Source organism: Scyliorhinus torazame, chromosome 10, assembly GCF_047496885.1.
Source record: "Scyliorhinus torazame isolate Kashiwa2021f chromosome 10, sScyTor2.1, whole genome shotgun sequence".
In the NCBI taxonomy this organism is placed as follows: domain Eukaryota; kingdom Metazoa; phylum Chordata; class Chondrichthyes; order Carcharhiniformes; family Scyliorhinidae; genus Scyliorhinus; species Scyliorhinus torazame.
In genome coordinates this window covers 235,733,760-235,759,957 of record NC_092716.1, presented here as the reverse complement: position 1 = coordinate 235,759,957, position 26,198 = coordinate 235,733,760, and the positions used below count along the sequence as shown (strand labels likewise).

The 26,198-nt window shown below is 47.4% G+C and overlaps 1 long non-coding RNA gene across 2 annotated transcripts in view; it reads right to left on the bottom strand.

Moving 5' to 3' along the window:
• LOC140384675 (uncharacterized) overlaps positions 1 to 26,198 on the bottom strand; it is a 345,004-nt gene that overhangs the window by 173,320 nt on the left and 145,486 nt on the right. For both annotated transcript variants that reach the window (XR_011933122.1, XR_011933121.1), the window contains exon 2: positions 22,770 to 22,878. This is a non-coding gene — a long non-coding RNA (uncharacterized lncRNA). The remainder of the gene's footprint in view (positions 1 to 22,769; positions 22,879 to 26,198) is intronic.

The following is a 26,198-nucleotide window of genomic DNA, read 5'->3' as shown; positions in this document are numbered from 1 at the left end:
TGAAAGTTGAAATTTTCCCACATTTCTGCTTCCAGACATTTTGATCCTGATGCCTCTGCCACATTCCACACCAAGCCCATCAGGAGACCAAGACCGTCCCTCCCTGTTAATGGGGGGCAGCTACTTAAGAGTAGCTGCCTTGCCACGTTTCCCCCTCCCCTCCGCTCAGTCAACTTGACAAGGTTCCCTCTGACTGTCTTCCATTGACAGAATGTCCAATAAAATCAGGAAGTGTCGGCTTGCAAAATTCATCAGCCAGCCACACTCATCATGGCCAGCTTGACTTGACCACAGGCAGGCCCAACTCCCATTTGTCAACATTACAAAACCAAGAGCTGAAATGCCTACTGAAAGTGAAAGGTGACAAATGATAGTCCTGTGATGACCAAAATATTTTGTTAACGTGGTCAAAATACTTATTTAACTTTGCTGTGGCTTCAGCAGATTACATTTTTTTTTAAATCTAGAAAACTATTATTCAGAATGAGTGTTGGACAGAGCTGTCAAATGCTGAATATATTTTTTAAATGACATTCTGTTTCTCATTCTATAAATTCAACTCCTGTTACCTTAACCTCAGTACATTGATTCTCAAAGTTCTCTCAGTTAAGCCCTTCTCAAATGGCGACTGATCGTGTAACCTGCACCTAAATTATAACACAATATACCACTTAAGGTAAGGAAATGCAGCACGTCAGGAATGTTTTAATAACTCTGAGAAGAAAATAATTACTTATCATAATCAGTGAGCCGGGTGCGTATGCTTCTCACAACACGATACTGAAATATCCCTTACCAGCCTCCCCGAACAGGCGCCGGAATGTGGTGACTAGGGGCTTTTCACAGTACCTTCATTTGAAGCCTACTTGTGACAATAAGCGATTTTCATTCATTTAATTTCATTTCATATTTCTTTGAAGCCTCCCCTCTCCTGAACAAAGCTAAACTCCGCTGCCAAACACCAGCTCGTGGGCCTCTTTGGCAGTTTGCAGCACTCTTTTATGCACAGTCCCCTCCGAGGTAAGACGCTCAGCTGGCAGTACTTTGCTTATATGTCGGCCACACACCTCTCCCATCAGAGCAGCCTCCAAACCAACACTCAATTATTTTGCTGAAGCCCTGGACACTCTGTTCAGAGACCAACGTGCCAGCGGAACCCAGCTTGAGAGCCAGTATCTTAGGATACTCATGCAGAAGAGTGAGAATGAAGAAATAAAGAGGTGTAGCATCATATGCAATCATTTTTGGCCTCATATTTGACACCTGTCCTGACTAATGTAATAATGATCCCTTTTATGTATTGCCCTTTGCAATATTGTCGCAGAAATCATGGTTTGAAATCTGAATGACTTAAGTTTCCTGATCTAGGGATAATTTTGGTAACACAGTGGTTAGCACTGTTGCTTCACAGCGCCAGGGTCCCAGGTTCGATTCCCGCTTGGGTCACTGTCTGTGCGAAGTCTGCATATTCTCCCTGTGTCTGCATTGGTTTTCTCCGGGTGCTCCGGTTTTGCTCCCACAAGTCCCAAAAGACATATTGTTAGGTGAATTGGACATTCTGAATTCTCCCTCAGTGTACCCGAACAGGTGCCGGAGTGTGGCGAACTAGGGGATTTTCACAGTAACTTCATTGCAGTGTTAATGTAAGTCTATGTGTGACACCAATAATGATTATTCTTATTTTTTTTTACCCTCAATGTTTGGGTGGTAATCTGTTGGATTAACCCAACATTGATAGAACTATTTGATTTTGATTGAGGTTCCCAAACAGGCAGTGAGAGATATAATAGCAGATATGTGGGCACATCTCAGAGAAGTGTAACAATAACAGGGTAGAAATAATAGGGAATTTCAACTTCCACAATATTAATTGATTTAGTCAAAGTCTGAAAGGCTTAGAAGGGGCAAAATTAGGCGGCACGGTGGCCCAGTGGTTAGCACTGCTGCCTCACAGCACTGAGGACCCGGGTTCGATCCCGGCCCGGTTCACTGTCCGTGTGGAGTTTGCACATTTTCCCTGTGCCTGCATGGGTCTCACCCCCACAACCCAAAGATCTGCTGGGTAGGTGGATTGGCCGCGCTAAATTGTCCCTTAATTGGAAAAGAAAAGATTTGGATACTTGAAATTTTTTTTAAAAGACGGTCCGAAATCCTTAAGGTGTATCCAGGAAACCTTCTTGAGCCAGCACGTAGAAAGTCCTACAAGAGAGGGGGTAATACTCTACCTAATTTTAGGGAATGAAGGCAGGCAGGTGGTACACGTGTCAGTGAGGGAGCAGTTCAGTGATAGTGACAATAACTCGATAAGGTTTAAGATAGTTATGGAAAATGGCAAAGGTGGGCTGGAAATAAAGCTTCTGAATTGATTGAAGGCTGATTTTAATAGGATAAGAACCCTGGAAAGTGTGAGGTGATGCATTTTGGGAGGACTAACAAGGTAAGGGAATACACAATGAACGGTAGGATGATAGGAAATACAGAGGACCACTGGGGCTTTGGGGTGCATATCCATAGATCCCTGAAGGCAACAGGGCAGGTAGATAAGGTAGTTAACAATGCATTTGGGATACTTGTCTTCATTTGCTGAGGTACAGGATATAAGAGCAGGGAGGTTATGATGGAGCTGAATAAAATGCTCGCTGGGCCACAGTTGGGAATACTGTGTGCCATTCTGATCACCACACTATAGGAAGGATGTGACTGCTGCAGAGAAGGTGGAGAGGAGATTCACCAGGATGCTGCCTGGGCTGGAGGGTTTCTGCTGTGCAGAAAGGCTGGTTAGACTGGGGCTATTTTCCTTAGAGAAAAGAAGGATGGAGGGGACATGATCGAGGTGTACAAAATTATGAGGGACATAGATAGGATTGGTAGGAAGAAACTTTTGCCTTTGGTAGAGGGGTCAATAACCAGGGGACGTAGATTTAAGATTAGGGGTAGCAGATTTAGGGGGGATTTGAGGAAAAAACCTTTTCAACCAGAGGCTGTTTGGAATCTGGAACTCACTGACTGAAAGGGTGGTAGAGGCGGGAACCCTCACAACATTTAGCATTTCGATGAACACTTGAAATGCCATAGTATACAAGGCTACAGACCAAGTGCTGGAAAATGGAATTAGAATAGGTGGATATGGCCGGCACAGACACTATGGGCCAAAGTCAAAGTCGCTATTAAGGTGATAAGTGAACATAAAGTACAGCTGGAAATCTCCTCAGATCTGTAGCTGTTCTATTATCATAATTTTACCAGAAATGCACAAAATCTCACTTATGCCAAAATCCTAACAAATTGGTGACAGCACAGCAGTAGCAGCTCGATGTGGTCTCTTTATTGATGAAATGGAGAAAGGAATGAAGAACTTTAATTTATTTAGTTTCTTTGATGTTTCTTTCTAACACAGTGGGTGGAAATTTATATAATTATATAATTGTGAGGGGTTGAGATAGAGTGCATAATGAGGACTTAATTCCTTTAACTTATTTCAATAACCAGTGGCATAGGTTTCAAGTAATTGGTGGAAGAATTAGAGGGAAGTTGAGCAGAATGTTTTACTGTCCAGAAGGTGACGTGGATCTGGAATGTGCTGCCTAAAAGGCAACCGAGGAAGAAACTCTTAGCCCGTTTGAAAACAGACTTGGATATGCACTTAAAATGCCATTACCTACAGGGACCAAAACCCACAATTCAAAAGTTGGATTATTCTTTATAATAATAATCTTTATTATGTCACAAGAAGGCTTACATTACCCCTTTGAGACTCAATGCCCTCCTGAAGTTATCCCTCAGTGTTCTAAAAGAACACAATTTGACAAATAATCAGCAAGGAATTAAATATGTCAGAATATATTTGAATGGAAAAGTTTGCAGATTGATCTAATAAAAGACAGCGTTGCTTCTTCAATACTTTATGGTAATATACACAAAGCAATCTTTTCCATAATAACCTCAGAAAATTAGAAATTTTGGTTCAAAAGAACATAGAAAAGATGGCAAGTTTAATTCAGATGAAATTGTTACATTGGCCGATACTGGTTTGCTCAACCATCATCTGCCCTGTCCTATTTCCCTTTCTATTTATTAATGCAGATTATTTGATGTTCGCATCTTCCACCATTACCCACAATTAAAATTACCTGCATACTTTCTTCTCACAGTTGTAAGATAAAATGTAACAGATATTATTGGCAGAAATGTTTTTAGTTTCTCACATAAATACAATTGTGCCTGAAATGTGGATTGGCTAATTCTGCCTGAATTAATCAAATCATCATGTCGCTTGTCAATTGCCGGTTGGCGTGGCGCCAAGCCCCTTCCCCGCCGGCCGGCGTGGTGCAAACCACTCCGGGGTCGGCTTAGCCCCTGAAGGTGCGGAGGATTCCACACCTTTGGGCCAGCCCGACGCCGGAGTGGGTCACGCACTCCTCGGCGCCGGGACCCCCCCGCCCCACCGGGTAGGGGAAAATCCCACCCCCACTCTCTTAAAACATCAATATTTTGGGGGTCACCCTTGACTTGCCAAGGGGCGGCACAGTGGCTAGCACTGCTGCCTCACAGCTCCAATTCCAGCCTCGGGTGACTGTCTGTGTGGTGTTCTCTCTTTCTCCCCGTGTCTGAGTAGGTTTCCTCCGGGTGCTTCGGTTTCCTCCCACAGCCCAAAGATGTGCAGGTTAGGTGGATTGGCCATGACAAATTGCCCTTAGTGTCCAAAATGAAAGGTGGGGTTGCTGAGTTACGGGGATAGAGTGGACGCTTGGGCCTAAGTATGGTGCTCTTTACAAGGGCTCGAGCAGACTCAATGGGCTGAATGGCCTCCTTCTGCACTGTAGGGATTCTATGATTCTGTGACCTCCCTCTCAATGGATGGGTGGGATGGGCAGTAAATGCTGGCCGTGCCGACAATGTTCAAATCCCGTAAGTGAATTAAAAAACGGGCAACCTTTTGTACTCAGATTTTTAAATTCACTGATCGGACCTGGGACTGAGGGAGACATCCTATACAAGAGGTGATGCATTACTAAGTTCTCTCTGGCACGTCGCAGATCACAGATCTTGAACATGCTGTGTCAGTGTTTTACTTACCATAACCTGAACATGCTGTGTCAGTGTTGGCACTCAACATAATTACAGTGCAAAACAACATTAATTCACAAACTCAAATCATGTACTGAGTGCTCAGTGGTTTTAACAAGAACAAATGTTATTTGAGCAGGCAATTTATAGGAGTCGAACGTGAGCTTTGTACTTTACAGTTGCATTTTAGGAGATAAGAACATAAGAACATAAGTACTAGGAACAGGAGTAGGCCATCTGGCCCCTCGAGCCTGCTCCGCCATTTAATGAGATCATGGCTGATCTTTGTAGACTCAGCTCCTCTCTCCGGCCCGTACACCATATCCCCGAATCCCTTTATTCTTTAGAAAGGTATCTATCTTTTTCTTAAAAACGTTTAAAGAAGGAGCCTCAACTGCTTCACTGGGCAAGGAATTCCAGAGATTCACAACCCTCCTGGTGAAGAAGTTCCCCCTACACTCCGCCCTAAATCTACCTCCCCTTATTTTGAGGCTATGCCCCCTAGTTCTGCTTTCCCCGACCAGTGGAAACAACCTGCCCGCATCTATCCTATCTATTCCCTTCATTATTTTATATGTTTCAATAAGATCCCCCCGCATCCTTCTAAACTCCAATGAGTACAATCCCAGTCTACTCAACCTCTCGTCATAATCTAATCCCCTCAACTCTGGGATCAACCTAGTAAATCTCCTCTGCACTCCCTCCAGTGCCAATATGTCCTTTCTCAGGTAAGGAGACCAAAACTGAACACAATACTCCAGATGCGGCCTCACCAACACCCTATACAATTGCAGCATAACCTCACTAGTCTTGAACTCCATCCCTCTAGCAATGAAAGACAAAACTCGATTAGCCTTCTTAATCACCTGCTGCACCTGCACACCAACTTTTTGTGACTCGTGCACCAGCACACCCAGGTCCCTCTGCACAGCAGCATGTTTTAACATCTTACCGTTTAAATAATAATCCATTCTGCTGTTATTCCTCCCAAAATGGATAGCCTTACACTTGGCAACATTGAATTCCATCTGCCAGACCCTAGCCCATTCACCTAACCTATCCAAATCCTTCTGCAGTCTTCCGGTATCCTCTGCACTTTTTGCTTTAAGATGGTGGGATTGTACCTTATAAATTTACTTTGGGTCATATATCTTCTTCCCCACATAATAAATTCCAACTTTGGACTGAATGTGTCAACAGGAGATTGATCCCGCATCTTGCACATGGCAATCTGTTTGGGGTGTGCACATGTGAGTAAATGGTCTTGATTGGTTTCTTTACCCATCATTTAGGGAAATATATGAGCTGAACTCAACATTTCCTGAAAATTAATTTCTGGAGGTTTTGTAAAATATAAAAGAAATATTGGGAACCAATTGTCTCACCTCAGTGGATCACAAATGTCTGCTCTCGATTAAGGAACCGAATTGGCGGCATAGTAGGACAGTGGTTAACACTGTTGCTTCACAGTGCCAGTGACCAGGGTTCGACTCCCGGCTTGGGTCACTGTCTGTGCAGAGTCTGCACGTTCTCCCTATGTCTGTGTGGGTTTCCTCCGGGTGCTCCGGTTTCCTCCCACAAGTCATGAAAGACGTGTTGGTTAGGTGAATTGGATATTCTGAATTCACCCTCAGTGTACCCGAACAGGCGCCGGAGTGTGGCGACTGAGGCAATGTTAATGTAAGCCTACTTGTGACACTAATACAATATTGTTCATAAAAAAGAGCAGGGAATGAGGGCCGATTTTCCTCAGTGCAGTCAGATGGGCAGAGCGAGGCGACAGAACGCTGCTGGATAATGTCAGGATCAAAGTCCAATGTCTTTATGCTGCCAGAGTATATTCATGGAGGCAACAGCATGGGTGGGTGGATGCTATGCTTGAAGGTGACGGGAAGATAATTGAACCTATTAAAGTGGTAATTTTATGACTATAATTTTGTGAGAGGCACAAGAGCCTCATGAGCTATGAGGAGGTGGAAGATCAGTTGAAGGTCAGCCTTGGTTGCAGTTGGCGGTGATTATGAGGGGTAACATTGTAGGGGGTTTGATAGTGTAAATCACAGCAATGCCATCCTTGAAGCCAACCCACAAACTTGCCAAACGCAGGTAAGGCATTCAGATTGAGTACCCTCTCTGACTGCCCCACACTGGCACAGTGGTTAGCACCACTGCCTCACAGAGCAGGGACTCGTGTTCAATTCCAGCATTGGGTCACTGTCTGTGTGGAGATTGTGCGTTCTCCCCATGTCTGCGTGGGCTTCCTCCGGGTGCTCCGGTTTCCTCCCACAGTCCAAAAATGTGCAGGTTAGGTGGATTGGCCATTCTAAATTCCCTGTTAGTATCCAAAAAGTTTACTTGGGGTCCTGGTTTATGGGGATAGGGTGAGGGCGTAGGCATAGGTAGGGTGGTCTTTCAGAGGGTCGGTGTAGACTTGATGGGCCAAATGGCCTCCTTCTGCACTGTAAGAATTCTATGATTCTATGATTCTTCTTGTCTGTACAGAATAAAGGGAGAGAGAGACACTGAGAAATGAGTGCAGAATGGCTCTAGTTCACTCAGGCTCTGACAGCTCTATTGAGTAGGACAGTCATTTTCAACCCTGATAGCCCAGTCTCTTTCTCCCATCCTGAATGAAGAGAATTCCCTCTGAACCCACGCTGCTCATGAGCATCTCCTACAAGGCATCGGAGAACCTGGACAACGGCCTTGCTCTGCTTTCTGCCATGTTCTGAACAGTCAACAGATCTTCCCCTCAGTTTTCTTTGGGATTCCTGCCTTTTGAAGATGGTGCTAGCATTGTATGACGTATGACTCCGGACTTTCCTCAACTGTGCTGACTAACGAACCAATGCCATCAGCCATTAACTGGACAGTCCCAACAATACCAGAGTTGCGTTAATGCATTCAGTCTGAACTTGGTCTTTCATTATCATAAGTATGATATAAATTAAGATACGTTCGAATTCAAATATTTCTTAGATGTTTCAGGAATGCTACAATACTTCTGCAGTGCACTCTGTTGATACTTAATGCTTTTAATATTTTCAATGAATAAGAGGATTACTTTGCCCTTGCCATTTTATCTCCTAATGTATCTTTACTTAAAGCAGGATGTTCACTGGAGATACCAGAATGTACTTCAATGGAGAAAAATGGATAGATGAAATAACCGCTTATCAAAAGAGTCAGGTCTATTTCCAAGGCAGATAAGAAATATATCCTGCTGTTTTACTGGCAAAGCCAATAGATAAATAAAGTAATTGCTTACAGCTTGTAGTCAAAAATGAAAAGCATTGAATCTATTCTCAAACTCCTAAAGGGAATCTTGAGAACAAATGCACCGTTTTAAAGGACAGACAAATAAGTGACATGCCATATATTTTAAAGAGGTTTAATCACTGAATGTTGTCATTCGACTGTTTTTTGTTGTCTGCTGATATAAAGGTCCTGGGCGGGGATGGGGGGGATGTGGGGGGCGAAGGGGGGGGAGGGCGGGGGGGCAGGAAGGGGGCCAGCTGGATGATCTCCTTCTCTGCCTGACGAGCAAAAGTTGCTGAAACATGGGGCGGGATTCTCCAATAATGGGGCTTTGTCCCCACGCCCGTGAAAAAACGCAGGCGAATCACTCCGGACTTTCCTGAAGAAAGTCCGGAGCAATTCACTTACCTGGAGGGGGTGCTCCTCGCAGCTCCGGCTGCCAATACGGGGCCCCGCACTTCCGGTCAGGGGTCCACGCAAGCGCACGGTGGCGACCTGCGGCAGCCGCTCCGCGCGATATGGCGGACCCACACCGCAGACCGGAACGGAAAACATCGCCCCCCCCCCCCTCAGATCGCGCTCGCCCACGGATCGGTGGCCCCCAATCGGTAGCCTGGCGGTCCTGGAGGCCCCCCCCCCCCCCGGTGAAGGACCACCCCACCAGAGTGGCCACAAACTGAGTCCGCAGCCGCCACACCTAGTTCCCGACGGATGACCATGAGAGAACCACGCCGTCGGGAGCTCGGCCAGTTGACATTAGAGAATCGCCGCGGGGGCCTCTTTCAATTGTCCCCGACCGGCGCCGTGTCGACCCCGCCCGATCGCGATTTCGGTGCGGAGGCTTGGAGAATCCCACTCCTGATATGCAGCAGAATGGCAACGTTACTGGAGCAGTAATCCAGAGGCCAAATCCTCTGGAGATGAGTTCAAATCTCACTGAAGCAGGGGAATATAAATTTACTTAACTGAAATGTTTCACGAGGGTTAAACCAGGTCATCCCAGGAATAGCAACAATCAGCTTGTCGTAAATACTCCCTGGATCACTCATGGCCTTTAGGGAAGGAAATCTGCTGCCCATAACCAATCTGTCCTACATGTGACTCCAGGCCCACAGCAATATGGTTGAGTTTTGCTGGAACACTGGAGCAGGTTATAGACAGAAAGGTTGGTACAGGTGCAAGGTAGGAGGATTGAAATGACAAGCAGCCGGAAACTCAAGTTTATGTTTGCAGACTGAACTATTTGTAGATATTCTGCAAATTCCTCACCCAGTCTGCGTTTGATCTCGGCAACGTAAAGGGAATAAAATTGTGAACAGGGAATGCTAAATTGAAAGAAGTACAAGTGAGATGAATGTAGAAATTGATATTTTATATTTGTACCATATTTTATATTTATGGCCATAATTCTCTTAAAAACCCTGGTTTAAAATATATACATGCAGTATGTCTATTAAAGCTGTAATTAATATGTCCTAAAAGGTGAGGTAATGATTGATTTTAACTATTTACTTGTTTACAGAGAGATGGCTAATAGGATATTTCTTTGATTGCTGGAGATTCCCTGGAGAATAGATCATTTATGAGATTGTATTTAGGCCTAACTAAGCACATGGTGGGTCATCTTAGTAGAATACAGATGGTGCAATTAATGGGAGGAGCCAGGTCTGTCTGTAGTTTGCAGTTTTGCCAAACGCTATTAAGCACAAGTGTCTGTCAGATAGAAGTGTGGATCTGCTCTTAAAACGTCTCTCTCTCCAAAGGTCTGCAGAGATTTTTTAAAAAGTAACTATTTTGTTAACTTTATATCTAAGTGGCATTTGAAATGTATTGGGTTGCTTAATTGAATTAGTGGCAGGTGTAGATGGTGAGTTAAAGTCTTTCCTATTATTTAGCCTATCTCAATTTTTTTATTCATTCATGGGATGTGCTGGCTATACTCGCATTTATTGCCCATTCCAAATTGCCCTTCAGAACATGGTGGTGGCTGCCTTCTTGAATTACTGAAGTCCCTGAGGTGTAGGTACACCGACTGTGCTGTTAGGAGAGGATGTTCCAGGATTTTCACCCAGCAACTGCGAAGTGATGGAAATATATTTCCAAGTCAGGATCGCGTGTGGTTTGGAGGGGAATCTCCAAGTGGTGGGTGTTCCCATATGAGTGCCGCCCTTATTCTTCTAGATGGTATTGGTTGTGGATTTGGAAGGCACTCTGTAAGGAGCCTTGGTGGCTTCCTGCAGTGCATCTTGTAAATAGTTCACACAGCTCCCACTGTATCATAGAGGGAGTGAATGTTTGTGAATGGGGTGCAAATTAAATGGGCTTGAACAATTTTATTTCACCTTTTCTTTAATTAAGGGGCAACTTAACATGGCCAATCTTGGAGTGCCAATTGGGGGGCAGCACAGTAGCACAGTGGTTAGCACTGTTGTTTCACAGCACCAGGAGCCTGGGTTCGGTTCCCAGCTTGGGTCACTCTCTGTGCAGAGTCTGCCCGTTCTCCCCATGTTTGCGTGGGTTACCTCCGGGTGCTTCGGTTTCCTCCCACAGTCCAAAAATATGCAGGTTAGGTGGATTGGCCATGTTAGTTTGCCCCTAGCATCCAAAAAAGGTTGGGTGGGGTTAGTGGGTTACAGAGATAGGGTGGAGGTATGGGCTTAAGTAGGGTGCTCTTTCCAAGGGCCGGTGCGTACTCAATGGGCCAAATGGCCTCCTTATGCATTGTAAATTCTATGATCTGTGATGTATAATCCACCTACCCTGCACATCTTTGGGTTGTGGGGGTTATTATGGGCCAGAGTTTAGAGAACACCAAAGTATATCATGGAGTTCACCTGACCTTCAATTTGAATAGATTTTGGTTATGGGAAGCACAACGGCCCACTTTGCAGGTGTGATGCAACAGGGATCTAAAGTATTTAAAAAACAAAACAATGTTTATTCCATGAATCCAGTTAACATTTTATAAACCCACAGTAAACATCTTACCAATTATCAACACTGATAACCCCCCAAAAAGATACAGTACTCTATAGGAAATCCTTAGTAACTTTCCAAACAACATCCATGAGCCAAAACACTTTTTAACAAAGACAGTAGGTTTGAATTCTCCACAGAGAACAGTTATCACTCTTAAATTATCAAGTGATCTAAACACCTTGTTTACCATACAGGGAAATAGACCAATATATATCTGCTTGGTTTGAATGCAGCTCTCCAACTGAAAGAGAAACGAAAACACAGAGCCAAAAAGACCTTCCAGCTCAAAACAAAAGTAAAAAAGCAGAATCACATTCCAGCTGCACCCACACAATGACATCACTGCAGCCATTTGATAAAACACACTTTTCTTAAAGGGACTCTCACATGACAGGGTGACCCACACAGACACGGGAAGAATGCGCAAACTCCACAAGGACAGCGACCCGGGGCCGGGATAGAACCTGGGTCCTCAGTGGCACGAGGCCGCAGTGCTAACCACTGCGCTGCCATGCCGCCCAACCTTTATTATTCCTCATCTCTATCCAGAGAGATTCTGTCCTTAACATCGTCTCTCTTCAGTACTGCAATGCCATCTTTAATCAGTACTGCCATTGAAGTACTGAAGAATAAAGGGATTAAGGGTTATGGTGTTCGGGCCGGAAAGTGAAGCTGAGTCCACAAAAGATCAGCCATGATCTCATTGAATGGTGGAGCAGGCTCGAGGGGCCAGATGGCCTACTCCTGCTCCTAGTTCTTATGTTCTTATGTTCTTATGTTATGTTGGAAGAAACTGGATAAGGGAAGTAAATATGGAATCAGGAGTGAAAGAAAAAAGTTCAGTGATGCAGGAACAGGCTGAAACAATCATTCGACCAGGGGCAGTCTTTAATGGATTTCGGGAAGGAGGTAGAAATGAGCCGCTCAGGATTGGGGGACTATTAGGTGGAAAGCCATAAAGGGAAGCTCCCAAGAGGAGATGAATCCAGCGATGATCCTGGACCCAATGGAGTTTGATGTTTGGTGGTGGGGTCACGGTCCAGGAAGAGGTAGGAGGAAGTGTCTGAGAGTTGGCATTTGGCCCCTGCAACATAGAGGCCAGTACACCAGATTACAACATCACCTCCCTCATCAGTATGTTTGTTGACAATATTGGGATTGGACCAAAGAAAATGAAGTGCAGAAAGTTCAGACGGAGACAGGTTCGAGTGGGTGAGGGAAACAGGAAACTGAGACAGCCAAAGTCTTGCCGATAGTTCTCAATGAACAGACAAAAAGGGGGTTGGTTAGAGGCTAGAAGGAGTGGTTCAGATGGAGGGAAATGTTAGAAATAGATGAAAGGATTTATGAAGTGGGAAAGGAAGCCTGGTCACGAAAAAGAGCACCGAGGCAGAGGTGACAGAAGAAGAGTTCAATGTTGTGCCCTGCTCAAAACTCATTGAGTTGGGGTTGTAAGAGGATGTATCTGAGGCCTTCACTAAGTCAAAGAGGGGACATCAGAAGTTATTTTGAATACACAGCAAGGGGTCAGAGCGAAGGGAAGCAATGATTTGGAAGGATGTTGGTACCCATGACCTGGTGAAGCTTAAGCTTGAGATCCTTTACAACTGAAATGAAAACACATTTTTTTTTGTGAAAGCCAGATTAGTCGAAAGATGAAATGAAACTGTGGATCAGGGCAGCTTGGAGATTGAATGAGCTGGTGTTGCTTAACAGAGAGATGAAGAATGCATCAATAAGCCCATTAGTCTAACATCTGTCATTGAGAAAATGTTAGAGGCCATGATTTATTATGTTATAGCAGGGCACTTGGAAAAAATTAAGGAAAGCAGGCAGAGTCAACGTAGTTTTTTGAAAGGAAAATCATGCTTAACCACCTGATTGGTGTTCTTTAAAGGAGTCACATGTCCCCTGGGTCAAGGGGATCAGTGGATGTACTATATTTAGATTTCCACAATGCATTTGATAAGGTGCCACGTCAAAGGTTATTGCGGAAAATAAAAGCACATGGTGGAGCGGGGTAACACATTGGATGGATTTAAGATTGGCTAGTTGACAGGAAAAAGGGAGTTGTCATTAATGGTTGTCCTTTTGGTTGGCAGAATGTAACAAGTGGCGTGCCACAGGGACCAGTGCTGGAGCCTCAACTTTGTACAACTTATATAAATTACTTGGATTTAGGGACAAAAGAGACGGCTGTTAAATTTGTTGAGGACACAAAAATAGGTAGGAAAGTAAGTTGTGAAATGGACGTAAGGAGGCTACAAAGGGACATAGATAGGTCAAGTTGATTGGGCAAAAATCTGACAAATGGAGCATAATGTCGACAAATTTGAAATTGCCCATTTTGGCAAGAAGAATACAAAAGAAGCTTACTATCTAAATGGTGAAGAGATTGCAGAGGTCTGAGGTGCAGAGGGATCTAGGTGTCCTAGAGCATGAATCACCAAAGGCTCATATACAGGTGCAGCAAATAATTAGGAAAGCAAATAGTGTGTTTTCTTTCATTGTGGGGGAAATGATGACAAAAGTAGGGAGGTTATACAGGGCATCGGTGAGATCACCTCTGGAGTATTTTGTACGTTGTTGGTCTCCTTATTTAAGGAAAGATATAAATGTGCTAGAAGTGCAGGTTTACTAGACTAACACCAGGAATTGACGGTATGTCTTATGAGGAAAGGTTGGAGAGGTTCGCTTTGTATCCATTGGAATTTAGAAGAGTAAGAGGCAATTTGATCAAAACCTTTAAAATGCTGAGGGGTATTGACTGGGTGGATGTGGAGAGGATTTCCTCTTGTGGGAGAATCTAGAACTCGTGGTCACTGTTGGGGTCTCTTTAAGACGATGGGGGGATAATGATAATTGGATCTGGGTGGGAAGGGGTGGGAACACCTCCATCAGAAACCTCTTTCATACTGGGAGCGCCCTCTCCTTAAGGCCTGGTGACCTCCGGATTCTGGGCCTCCCACCCCACAACAGGCCTACCCTCAGACCCTAATCATCCCCCCCTTCCAGGCAATCCCTACCCTCCCACCCTGTTACCCCTGCCAATTACCTTGCGCTCAAGTTCCCGGTACTTTGTGGCAAGCAGCTCCCTGCAGTGCCTCTTCTGGCCACTACGACGCTGTGCCTGAACTGCTGTTGGCCAATCTGAATGGCTGGCAGCTCTCCGAAGCGATATTTCCTCCTGAGTGAGGGGGCAGAAGTCCAGCCTTGTGCCAATCAACACTCATCAGAGCGTAAAATGGCATCAGGAATGCTGGAGGAGTGTTGTTTAGTCCTCCATTCAAATGTGGGGAATGGGCGCCACAACCACATACAAACACACAAGCACACAAGAGGGAGATAGGAAAGAAAATCGTTTTGCAAATCGGAATAATTTGCAACTAAGAAAACAAATACAGGAGGCGGTATTCTCCCAGCCCGGGGCCGGGCCGGAGAATCCCCGCAACCGGGCCACGCCGCCCCGACGTCGGCACGCGATTCTCCGACACCATTGGCGTCGGCGCATTTGGCGCGGTGCCGGTCGCGGGCCGCTGTACACGGTCGGGCCGCTGATTAACCGACCCGCATGGGCCAAGCGGCCACTCTAAAAAGGCAGAGTCCCGCCGGCGGCGTCCACACCTGGTCGCAGCTGGAGGGAACTCTGCGCGCAGGGGCGGAGGGCGACCTGTGGGGGGGGGGGCCTCTGGCCCCAGGTGGGGGGGGGGGGGGGCCTCCAACGGGGCCTGACCTGCGATCGGGGCCCACCGATCGGCGAGCCGGCCTCTCGCTCCCCGGGCCTATTTTCTTCCGCGCTGGCCCCTGAACTCCCACGCCATGTTGCCTCGGGGCCAGCACGTTGAGGAAGGCCACCGCGCATGCGCGGATCCCGCGGTGCACAGTTCGCGCCGGGATGGGAGGCTGGAGCAGCGTGAACCGCTCCAGCACCGTGCTGGCCCCCTGTAGGGGCCAGAATCGGTACTCCCAGCGGCCCGTTCACGCCGTCGTGAAACGCGACGGCGTTTCCGATGGCGTGGACACTCTTGTCGCCGAATGGGAGAATCCCGCCCAGGAATATTAATTCACGGTAATGTTAGAGTCTAGAATGCCAGAGTCCAATGAGGGTTCCATCATCTAGGAGTTAAAGTTCAAGCGGGTTGAGCTATCTGAAAACAGTAGGTGTCAATTCCTGCAAAGTTGGTGATGATGCAGCAAGATGATTTGGGGCTTGGGGTGGAATTCTCCCTGAATTGCATTCATTCAGTCAGCGGGTCGGTAAACCAACCTTTTTCCCACCTACCACATGGTGTTTTTTTACATCGTATCATCCGTTAACCACCTTATAAATTGTGCAGGTGCGGGAAACAGGCTGCCTCACCGACAGGCGACCTCTGGTTCATCCACCATGCTGTTACCTCACAGCTCCCTCACTCCCGGCGCAATATTTAAATGGTAGTCGTGCGCACAGTTCTCAATGCTTGTAGCCCAGGACTGCTCCATTGAAGAGATGTTCCCAAAACCCATGAAGAATGCTGCCCCTCGGGTTCAATTATGCCTCATTTCAGCATCTGTTGGAGGCTGTGGAGGCCCATCACAATGTCTTCTACCCCTGCTCGGGCCAATGGAGAGGAAGCAAAGCCATGACTCTGGCTTGGGAGATGGTGGCAGTGGTGGTCAGTGGGAACGCTACCCAGAGTGGTGTCAACTACCCAGTGCAGAAAGGGAGACACGGTGGCATAGCAGTTAGCACTGCTGCCTCGGAGCACCAGGGACCCGGGTTCGATTCCGGACTTGGGAACTGTCTGTGTGAGGTTTGAATGTTCTCCCCGTGTCTGTGTGGGCTTTCTTCAGGTATTCTGATTTCTTCCCACAATCCAACGATGTGCAGGTTAGGTGGATTGGTCGTGATCAATAGGCGGACTTACAGGGATAGGAGTGGTCCTAGATAGAGTGCTCTTTTGGAGAGTCGATGCTGGCTCGATGAGCCGAATGGCCTCCTTCTACATTGTAGGGATCCTATGGAAATCAGGATGAATATCATCCATTCCACCATGGAAAATCAACCATCTCATCACTCTTAACTCACAAGGTCATCACACATCTACAGGGATCTCATTCAGTCCCAGCACAATGGACCTCACCACTTACTCTCTCACACATCGCCATCTGGCTCCATCCACTCTGCTGCTCTCGTCCTCATACCGTGTCTGGCATCACTAACTACCCACAAATGCCAGCCATCCTTCTCATCTGCCCTGTCATGCGTCTTGCTTGCACCCTCTGCATTTGACTTAATGCAGGACAAGGTCACACACAATAAAAGTGAGAGGTCTCAGACTGGAGGAGGTGTGGTAGACGCCAAGGGCAGGAATAAGTTTGAAAACAGCTACTGCGCTGGCCAGAGACGATGTTAACTGTTCCTGTGGTGACAGTGAGGTAGGCAGCAAGCACCCACTGAGGATCCTGCATCACATCATCAATTTGCCAAAGTTACTCTGAGTGCATTGATCTGTGTGTGACACGCTGACATGTGCTAACTATTTGGCAGGAAGGATCAAGGAAAACCCAAAAGCTTTCTATAGGTATGTCAGGAATAAGCGAATGACTAGGGAAAGAGTAGGACCAGTCAAGGACAGGGATGGGAAATTGTGTGTGGAGTCTGAAGAGATAGGCGAGATACTAAATGAATATTTTTCGTCAGTATTCACTCAGGAAAAAGATAATGTTGTGGAGGAGAATGCTGAGCCGCAGGCTAATAGAATAGATGGCATTGAGGTACGTAGGGAAGAGGTGTTGGCAATTCTGGACAGGCTGAAAATAGATAAGTCCCCGGGACCTGATGGGATTTATCCTAGGATTCTCTGGGAGGCCAGGGAAGAGATTGCTGGACCTTTGGCTTTGATTTTTATGTCATCATTGGCTACAGGAATAGTGCCAGAGGACTGGAGGACAGCAAATGTGGTCCCTTTGTTCAAAAAGGGGAGCAGAGACAACCCCGGCAACTATAGACCGGTGAGCCTCACGTCTGTAGTGGGTAAAGTCTTGGAGGGGATTATAAGAGACAAGATTTATAATCATATAGATAGGAATAATATGATCAGGGATAGCCAGCATGGCTTTGTGAAGGGTAGGTCATGCCTCACAAACCTTATTGAGTTCTTTGAGAAGGTGACTGAACAGGTAGATGAGGGTAGAGCAGTTGATGTGGTGTATATGGATTTCAGCAAAGCGTTTGATAAGGTTCCCCACGGTAGGCTATTGCAGAAAATACGGAGGCTGGGGATTGAGGGTGATTTAGAGATGTGGATCAGAAATTGGCTAGCTGAAAGAAGACAGAGGGTGGTGATTGATGGGAAATTTTCAGAATGGAGTACAGTCACAAGTGGAGTACCACAAGGATCTGTTCTGGGGCCGTTGCTGTTTGTCATTTTTATCAATGACCTAGAGGAAGGCGCAGAAGGGTGGGTGAGTAAATTTGCAGACGATACTAAAGTCGGTGGTGTTGTCGATAGTGTGGAAGGATGTAGCAGGTTACAGAGGGATATAGATAAGCTGCAGAGCTGGGCTGAGAGGTGGCAAATGGAGTTTAATGTAGAGAATGGTAAAGTTCTTGAAAGTGTGGATGAGCAGAGGGATCTAGGTGTCCATGTACATAGATCCCTGAAAGTTGCCACCCAGGTTGATAGGGTTGTTAAGAAGGCCGATGGTGTGTTGGCCTTTATTGGTAGAGGGATTGAGTTCCGGAGTCAGGAGGTCATGTTGCAGCTGTACAGAACTCTGGTTCGGCCGCATTTGGAGTATTGCGTACAGTTCTGGTCACCGCATTATAGGAAGGACATGGAGGCTTTGGTGCGGGTGCAGAGGAGATTTACCAGGATGTTGCCTGGTATGGAGGGAAAATCTTATGAGGAAAGGCTGATGGACTTGAGGTTGTTTTCGTTGGAGAGAAGAAGGTTAAGAGGAGACTTAATAGAGGCATACAAAATGATCAGGGGGTTAGATAGGGTGGACAGTGAGAGCCTTCTCCTGCGGATGGAAATGGCTGGCACGAGGGGACATAACTTTAAACTGAGGAGTAATAGATATAGGACATAGGTCAGAGGTAGGTTCTTTATGCAAAGTGTAGTGAGGCCGTGGAATGCCCTACCTGCTACAGTAGTGAACTCGCCAACATTGAGGGCATTTAAAAGTTTATTGGATAAACATATGGATGATAATGGCATAGTGTAGGTTAGATGGCTTTTGTTTCGGTGCAACATCGTGGGCCGAAGGGCCTGTACTGCGCTGTATTGTTCTTTGTTCTATGTCCACTTTCTCTCCTCGCCATATCTGCCACAAACCAAAAGCCCTCAACCTCCAGCTTCGAGAGCACCTCAGATGAGAATCTGGAGAACAGCACATGAGGAGACCCATCACAGCCCTCACCCAAACCCTCTGCCGGTGCACAGGCACAGAGCTCAGTGGGACCTCGCTCTAGAACAGGCACAGAGCACAGCACACATCTGGTTCTGGTGGAGGCAGGGTCATCTGAGATTGCTGGCACTCGGAGGGTTGCTGGATGTAAGGAACCTGCTGAGTGCCAGTCAGATGATGAGCCACTAGACTTGCTCTTAAACCAGTTGCTCGAGCTGCAGCGTCAATCACAGGAAAATCAGAAAGGGATGTCAGCTACATTCCTCAGGTTGCCCCGTACGACAGAGGAGTCCGTCTGCCTTTGGTCTGAGGTGATCACGCCATCACGCCAATGCACTGAAGTCAACACTGGTAGGATGGCAGCCATCATGGAGACCTTGTTCTAGGACATCGTCCTGCACTGCCTTAAGGATTGATCTCCATCACTAAGGCCCCCAACAGTCCATGCAATAGGGGTGCGGGGAAGCTCAATCGCACTCTAGCTGCGCCTTTTCCTCAAGGAGTCAGCCAGGGCCCCTCGGGCACCCATAGGGTGGGGGATCAGCAGCTTGACACCCCAGGGCCTCCATTCAGGTGACTCCGGGAGTATCCAGGCAATCCAAATCCCCTCTTCCAGTGACCCCATCAGCTCCTCAGGCCAAAGAGGGTGGATCTTAAGAGGACACGCAAAGCACGTCAGGGAGCTCCAGGTTTTGGCACTCCAGAGGACGCCCACCAAGGTCATCACAGGTAAAAGGACGCAGAAGTCAGCAGGTTGCCTTCATCTCAGCTGTGCATGTCAGGGGGATGTACTAAGATGTAGTGGTAGGGTTGGGAAAATTAAGAAATATTAGGAGGGCTCTTGTGGCACAGGTGTTTATGAGATGTGTGTGCACAACTGTGAATAAAATATCATTCATTCCACATCTCCTGTTCTGTTTGCTTCCTTTTATTAAGAGCTGTGATGCAATCAATCAGGTGACACACCATAGTTCCTCCCCCAACACATTGTTGGGATGTAGTGATCATAGGCACTCATTTGTGTAGGTGGTTATGTACCACCGCTGTGTTTGGCTGTTTTCATCTCATTTCTGGCATCAGTGATGCGGTGTCCGTCATGTCATCTGTTCTTACAGAAGAAGCATTGTTCACATTCTTTGCACTGTGTCTCCTTTTCAGTGTTAGCTGTGTAAAGTAGAGGCAGAGGTGTTCTCCCATGTCATCTGCACGATTACAAGGTGAAGGTGTAGTGTGGAAGGGCAGAAGTGTTAATGCGTTGACAAGGATGATTTGTCGTGAAACTCCATGCTATGAGCCCATACTGTCAGGGACTGAGCCATCCCGCCTGGCGGCCGCACTTGCGACTTCCTGATTACATTTAATAAGCTGAGCAATAAGTGTGAACACCTTGCCACATTAAGTCGACGAGACTTTGGCCCTCTTAGCCAAACAGGTGTCCCGCTGCTCGAACTTGAAGGTCAGAACACCTGCAACAGTGCAGTTGTCTGTATTGCGGCTACACAGCTCTCTTTCCCTCACCTGACCTCTGGGACTGCTGACAAATGCTAATTCCAAATGGCTACATGTGGTGGACTCTTAAATCCATTGAGCAGGATTGGGAATGTTGATGGGAGAAATGGGGTGTGAGGAATAAAAAACTGAAGCTTAGGTGTGCTCCATATTGGAAACCACACGTGACCCTGAGGGCATCATGGTGCCAGGGAATCTTACAATTTTTCAATATTACGATCCCAGACCAGAAGACCCCACCATGGCTAGGATACTGGACAGAAACCCCAATATTTTATTTTAATTTTGTAGGACTGTGAGGAACGAATACTTCGCTCCAGGAGTGATTCCACACACAAATAGGGATATGGTTTGTCAAAACAAACATTATTACTAACGCAGGATTAAAATATCTTCACAGAAGAAAATACCATTAATAGAAATTACCCATTAAACAACGCTTAACAATAACATGAAGCAATCCATAGAACCATTGAATTCCTACAGTGTAGAAGGAGGCCATTTGAGTCTGTACCAACCCTCTGAAAGAGCACTCTACCTAGGCCCACTCCCCTGCCCTATCCCGTATCTCCATAATCTTGACTAACCTGCACATCTTTGGACATTAAGGGACAATTTGAGCATGGCCAATTCACCTAACTCTTAATAATAAAAATAATCTTTATTGTCACAAGTAGTCGCCACATTCCAGCGCCTGTTCGCGTACACAGAGGGAGAATTCAGAATTACCTAATAGCATGTCTTTCGGGACTTGTGGGAGGAAACTAGAGCACCCGGAGGAAACCCACACAGACACGGGGAGAACGTGCAGACTCCGCACAGACAGTGATCCAAGCCAGGAATCGAACCTGGGACCTGGGAGCTGGGACCCTGGAGCTGTGAAGCAACAGTGCTTTCATGGGAGGAAACCCACATGGACATCAGCAGAACGTGCAAACTCCATATGGTCACCCAAGGCTGGAATTGAACCCGGGTCCCGAACCACAGTTCTACCATGCCGCCCCTAACCACTATCCTTATCTCCCCTCAAACAACATCCATCTCAGGACAAAATCCACATTTAAATTCAGTGAACAGATTCCGGAATACTTGTTGCAAAAGGAGTCTTGGATCAACCTCTTTGAGAAAATGATATCCTTCAGGAACCCGCTGCCAATTCTTCCCTGTCTCAACTCACTGTTTAAACTCCCAACCTTTGAAATTGCTCGTATCCTGTTTAAAGGCAAATAGTTAACTTGAGATCAGCTGCTTCTGGTCTGTCCCTGCTCAAATCTTTAACTGAACTGTTTTGAAAGAAACCGCGAGTCTGTCCACAGACAGATCTAAACTTACTGTATTGAGAGCAGGGGCTTGTCTGGACCCATCGCAATCTAAAATGAAACAATTGTTTGAACTGCAAACCCAACACCTGACCGCTGAAGCCGCTGGCTCCTTCCATTAACTACATCATCTTACTAAAACTAAGCACAATGTCACTGTCTACTCCCCAGGGAACACTCTTGCTATTAGCAAAAGTCCATTCGTTCAAACTTTTACAATGCTTTAATTGCACCTCTACCTTGAAAAGGTCAAGCTGTCTTCCAAACCAGGACTTTTAAAAACATGACTGCAGCAGTCACACATTAACCAGGCCTTCAACACTTACGACACCAACTACATATAATACAAGATATCTTAAATTCCTAAATTCATCGCTTCCCATGAGGGCGGCACGACATATACACTAAAGAGAAAATAGTTTTTTAAAATAAATTTAGAATACCCAATTCATTTTTCTAATTAAGGGGCAATTTGGTGGCCAATCCACCCAACCTTTTGGGTTGTGGGGGCAAAACCCACGCAAACATGGGGAGAATGTGCAAACTTCACACGGACAGTGACCCAGGGCCGAGATCGAACCTGGGACCTCAACGCCGTGAAGCAGCAGTGCTAACCACTGCACCACCGTGCTGCCCTAAGGGGAGATATGTTGAAAATGAAATGAAATGAAAATCGCTTATTGTCACAATTAGGCTTCAAATGAAGTTACTGTGAAAAGCCCCTAGTCGCCACATTCCGGCACCTGTTCGGGGAGGCTGGTACGGGAATTGAACCGTGCTGCTGGCCTGCCTTGGTCTGCTTTCAAAGCCAGCGATTTAGCCCTGTGCTAAATCAGCCCCTATGTTAATGGCTGGTGTGTAATTATTTAAATGTCGTTATCCTCAGGTGGTCCACATCCGTAGTAAGGTGAGAAAACATGAAGACATCATGCTTGAGTGAGAGTGTCAAACGTCAATGGGATTGAGAAGGAGGTGACAGAGAGGACAGACTCATTTGAACAATGAATTGAGACCTGCCGAACCTCCTCGGCTGTCTTGGCCTCAGTCTCCTCCAGCAGTTGCACCATCAAGGTAATTCATAATGCATAGGTACATTGCTGGACATGGATAACCATGAGGAACGCTATCCATTGAAGACTAACCCTAACCCACTAGCCCACTCATGATCGTGTATCAGCTAGCATATTAGTATGTCATGCTTTTGTGACTGGAACGCTGCAGAGATGCTTGACGAGACAGTACCTTCAAACCTTTGATGGCAACGCACCCTCCTCTAGACAGCTCCTCATCTCAGCGGTGAAGCTTGCTCCCAATACTTCATCAACGTTCAGAGGATTACACCAAGGTGAGCCTGTTGGGGAAATATAGATTATCATTTAGAAGTGCATATTTGAAAAGCGAGGAGTCGCAAAGCTCCAATTGCCAGATCCTTGTACATGTGGAAGCATCGGCAACACTGGTGCTCAATTATCTCCAGACAAGAGAGGCAACAGCTGTACACGCTGAGACTAGCGAGGCACATATGCAGAACATTTCTGTTTTCCTCATCCTCTGCTTCCAGAGGGGGCTTTCCGGTTACTTGGTCTTGAGGGTTTCGGAAAACGTGGTCTACCATTGATGGTTGGGGCGGAAGATTGGGGCAGTAGACCATAGAAAGCATCCTATCTGGCTGCATCACAGCTGGTATGGCAACTGCTCAGCCTAACATCGTAAGGAACTACAGAGAGTCGTTAATACAGCCCAGTCCATCTCGTGAACCCGCCTCCCATCCATTGACTCTGTCTACACCATCCGCTGCCTTGGGAAAGCGGCGGCATAATCAAAGACCCCTCCCACCTGGCTTATTCACTCTTCCAATTTCTTCCATCAGATAGTAGATACAAAAGGCTGAGACCACGCACTGACAGATTCAAAAACAACGTCTTCCCTACTGTTACCAGACTCCTGAATGACTCTCTTCTGAACTGATCTGATCACTTCACACATCTCTACTGAGTAGTACGACACTCCGTGTGCTCACCCGATGCATGTGACCATGTATTTACATTGTGTATGTTTGTATGTCCTATGTTTTTTCATGTATGGAACGATCTGTCTGGACTGCACGCAGAACAATACTTTTCACTGTAGGTACATGTGACAATAAAACCCAATCCAAGGTCGGTAACTGTTTTTATGAGGAGGCAAAACTGATATTTTGCAATCTCCTGATATTTTATGCTCACACCTGCCATGGAGCCCGCTGCGAACGGAGTCGGAAAATCCTGGCCCGTCTGTTCTACAGGCGATGACACAAATCTTCCAGGAAACCAGGCCTGAGATAAGGGGCGTCATTCTCCGACCCCCTGCCGGGTCGGAGAATGGCCGTTGGCCGCCGTGAATCCCGCCCCCGTCCCCCGCCGAAGTCTCCGCTCCCGGAGATTGGGCGGGGGCGGGAATCCGGCCGCGCCGGTTGGCGGGACCACCCGCTGGATTCTCCGGCCCGGATGGGCCGAAGTCCCGCCCAGGAATTGCCTGTCCCGCCGACGTAAATCAAACCTGGTATTTACCGGCGGGACCAGGCGGCGTGGGCGGGCTCCGGGGTCCTGGGGGGGGGGCGATCTGACCCCGGGGGGCGATCTGACCCCGGGGGGTGCCCCCACGGTGGCCTGGCCCGCGATCGGGGCCCACCGATCCGCGGGCGGGCCTGTGCCATGGGGGCACTCTTTCCCTTCCGCCTCCGCTACGGCCTCCACCATGGCGGAGGCGGAAGAGACTCTCCCCACTGCGCATGCGCGGGAAACTGACAGCGGCCGCTGACGCTCCCGCGCATGCGCTGGGAAACTGACAGCGGCCGCTGACGCTCCCGCGCATGCGCCGCATTTCCGCGCCAGCTGGCGGGGAAACAAACGCCATTTCCGCCAGCTGGCGGGGCGGAAATCCCTCCGGCGTCGGCCTAGCCCCTCAATGTTGGGGCTAGGCCGCCAAAGATGCGGAGCCTTCCGCACCTTTGGGCCGGCGCGATGCCCGTCTGATTGGCGCCGGCTTTGGCGCCAGTCGGCGGACATCCCGCCGTTGGGGGAGAATTTCGCCCAAGGTTAGCTTTGTTGCCAGTCCTGCTTTGTTGTTGCCAGTCCTGCTTTGATGTGGATAGGCTGCATGTTAACAGTAGACTGCTCGGAGAGTCATGGAATGTAACATTAAAACTTTCCAAAGGCAAACTGTTGAGTCAGTGTCAGGTTAACAATTGGTTTCGGTATCTACAACGCAAATTGAGTAACATATTAACTTTTTTAACAAAATGTTTGAGTACCCAATTCATTTTTTCCAATTAAGGGACAATTTAGCATGGCCAATCCACCTAACCAGCACATCTTTGGGTTGTGGGGGCGAAACCCACGCAAACACGGGGAGAATGTGCAAACTCCACATGGCCAGTGACCCAGAGCCGGGATCGAACCTGGGAACTCGGCGCTGTGAGGCAACAGGGCTAACCCACTGCGCCACCGTGCTGCTCCGTAACAGATTAACTTAAGGGAAAATGAACAAAGTTGTTATAAAACATTGACAGCACCTAACATAGAATCCCTACAATGCAGAAGGAGGCCATTCGGCCCACCGAGTCAGCACCGAACCCTCAAATGAACATGGCAGCAACTTAATTGCACTTTTAATGTTCTTACATTTTTTTCACAGTTTGATTCCTTTTTTTATTAATTTGTGAGATGTGGGCATCGGTGGCTGGGCCACTAATTGTTCCCCATCCCCAATTGCCCTTGAACTGAATGGTTCATTAGGCCATTTCAGAGTGGGGAAGTTAAGAGTCAACTACATCGCTGTGCCGGTCGGGAGTCACATGTAGGCCAGACCGGGTAAGGACGGCAGATTTCCTGTCCTGAAGGACTTTAGTGAATCAGATGGGTTTTTCGAGAATCACCAATAGTCATCCTCAGGCTTTTGATTCCAGATTTTTATTGAATTCAAATGACACCATCCACAATGGTGGGATTCGAACCCGGGACCCCAGAGAATTACCCTGGGTCTCTGGATTGCTAGTCCAGTGACAATACACCACTGTGTACCCGATATTTTATAAACCACTGAAACTGACTAGAAAGGACAATGTGTCATTATTATATGCTCTGTGATAGAGTTGTCCCACACTTGTTTGTTTGCTATTGAACTCCATGGGCAGGATCCTATGAAAATGGGGCTATGTCCCCTCGCCGGCGGGAAAACCAGTGGCAACGACTCTGGCGTCAACGCCCCCCAAGGTGAGGAATTCTCACCTTTCTAGGGGGCTAGGTGGACTCCAGAGGGGTTGGCGCCGTTCCAGTCGGCGGTGAAGGTCCGGCACGAGTTCGCGCATGTGGGGAATGGCTGGTGTGATCTCGCGCATGCGCGGACCGGCTGACGTGTTTTCACGCATGTGCGTGGGTTCTCTTCTCCGGGCCGGTCCCAGGCAATATGGCGGAGCCCTAAAGGGGCCCGGCGCGGAGGAAAGAAGTCCACCCGCTCACCCCAATCGCGGGCCAGGTCACTGTGGGGGCCCCTCCCAGGGTCGGATCCCCCAGCACCCCCCCCCCAGGACCGGCCCCGCAGACTCACCTGCCAGGACCAGCCGTGCGTGAGGTGAGTAATTCACGCCGGCGGGACTGGCCAAAAATGGACGGCCGCTAGGCCCGTCGGGTC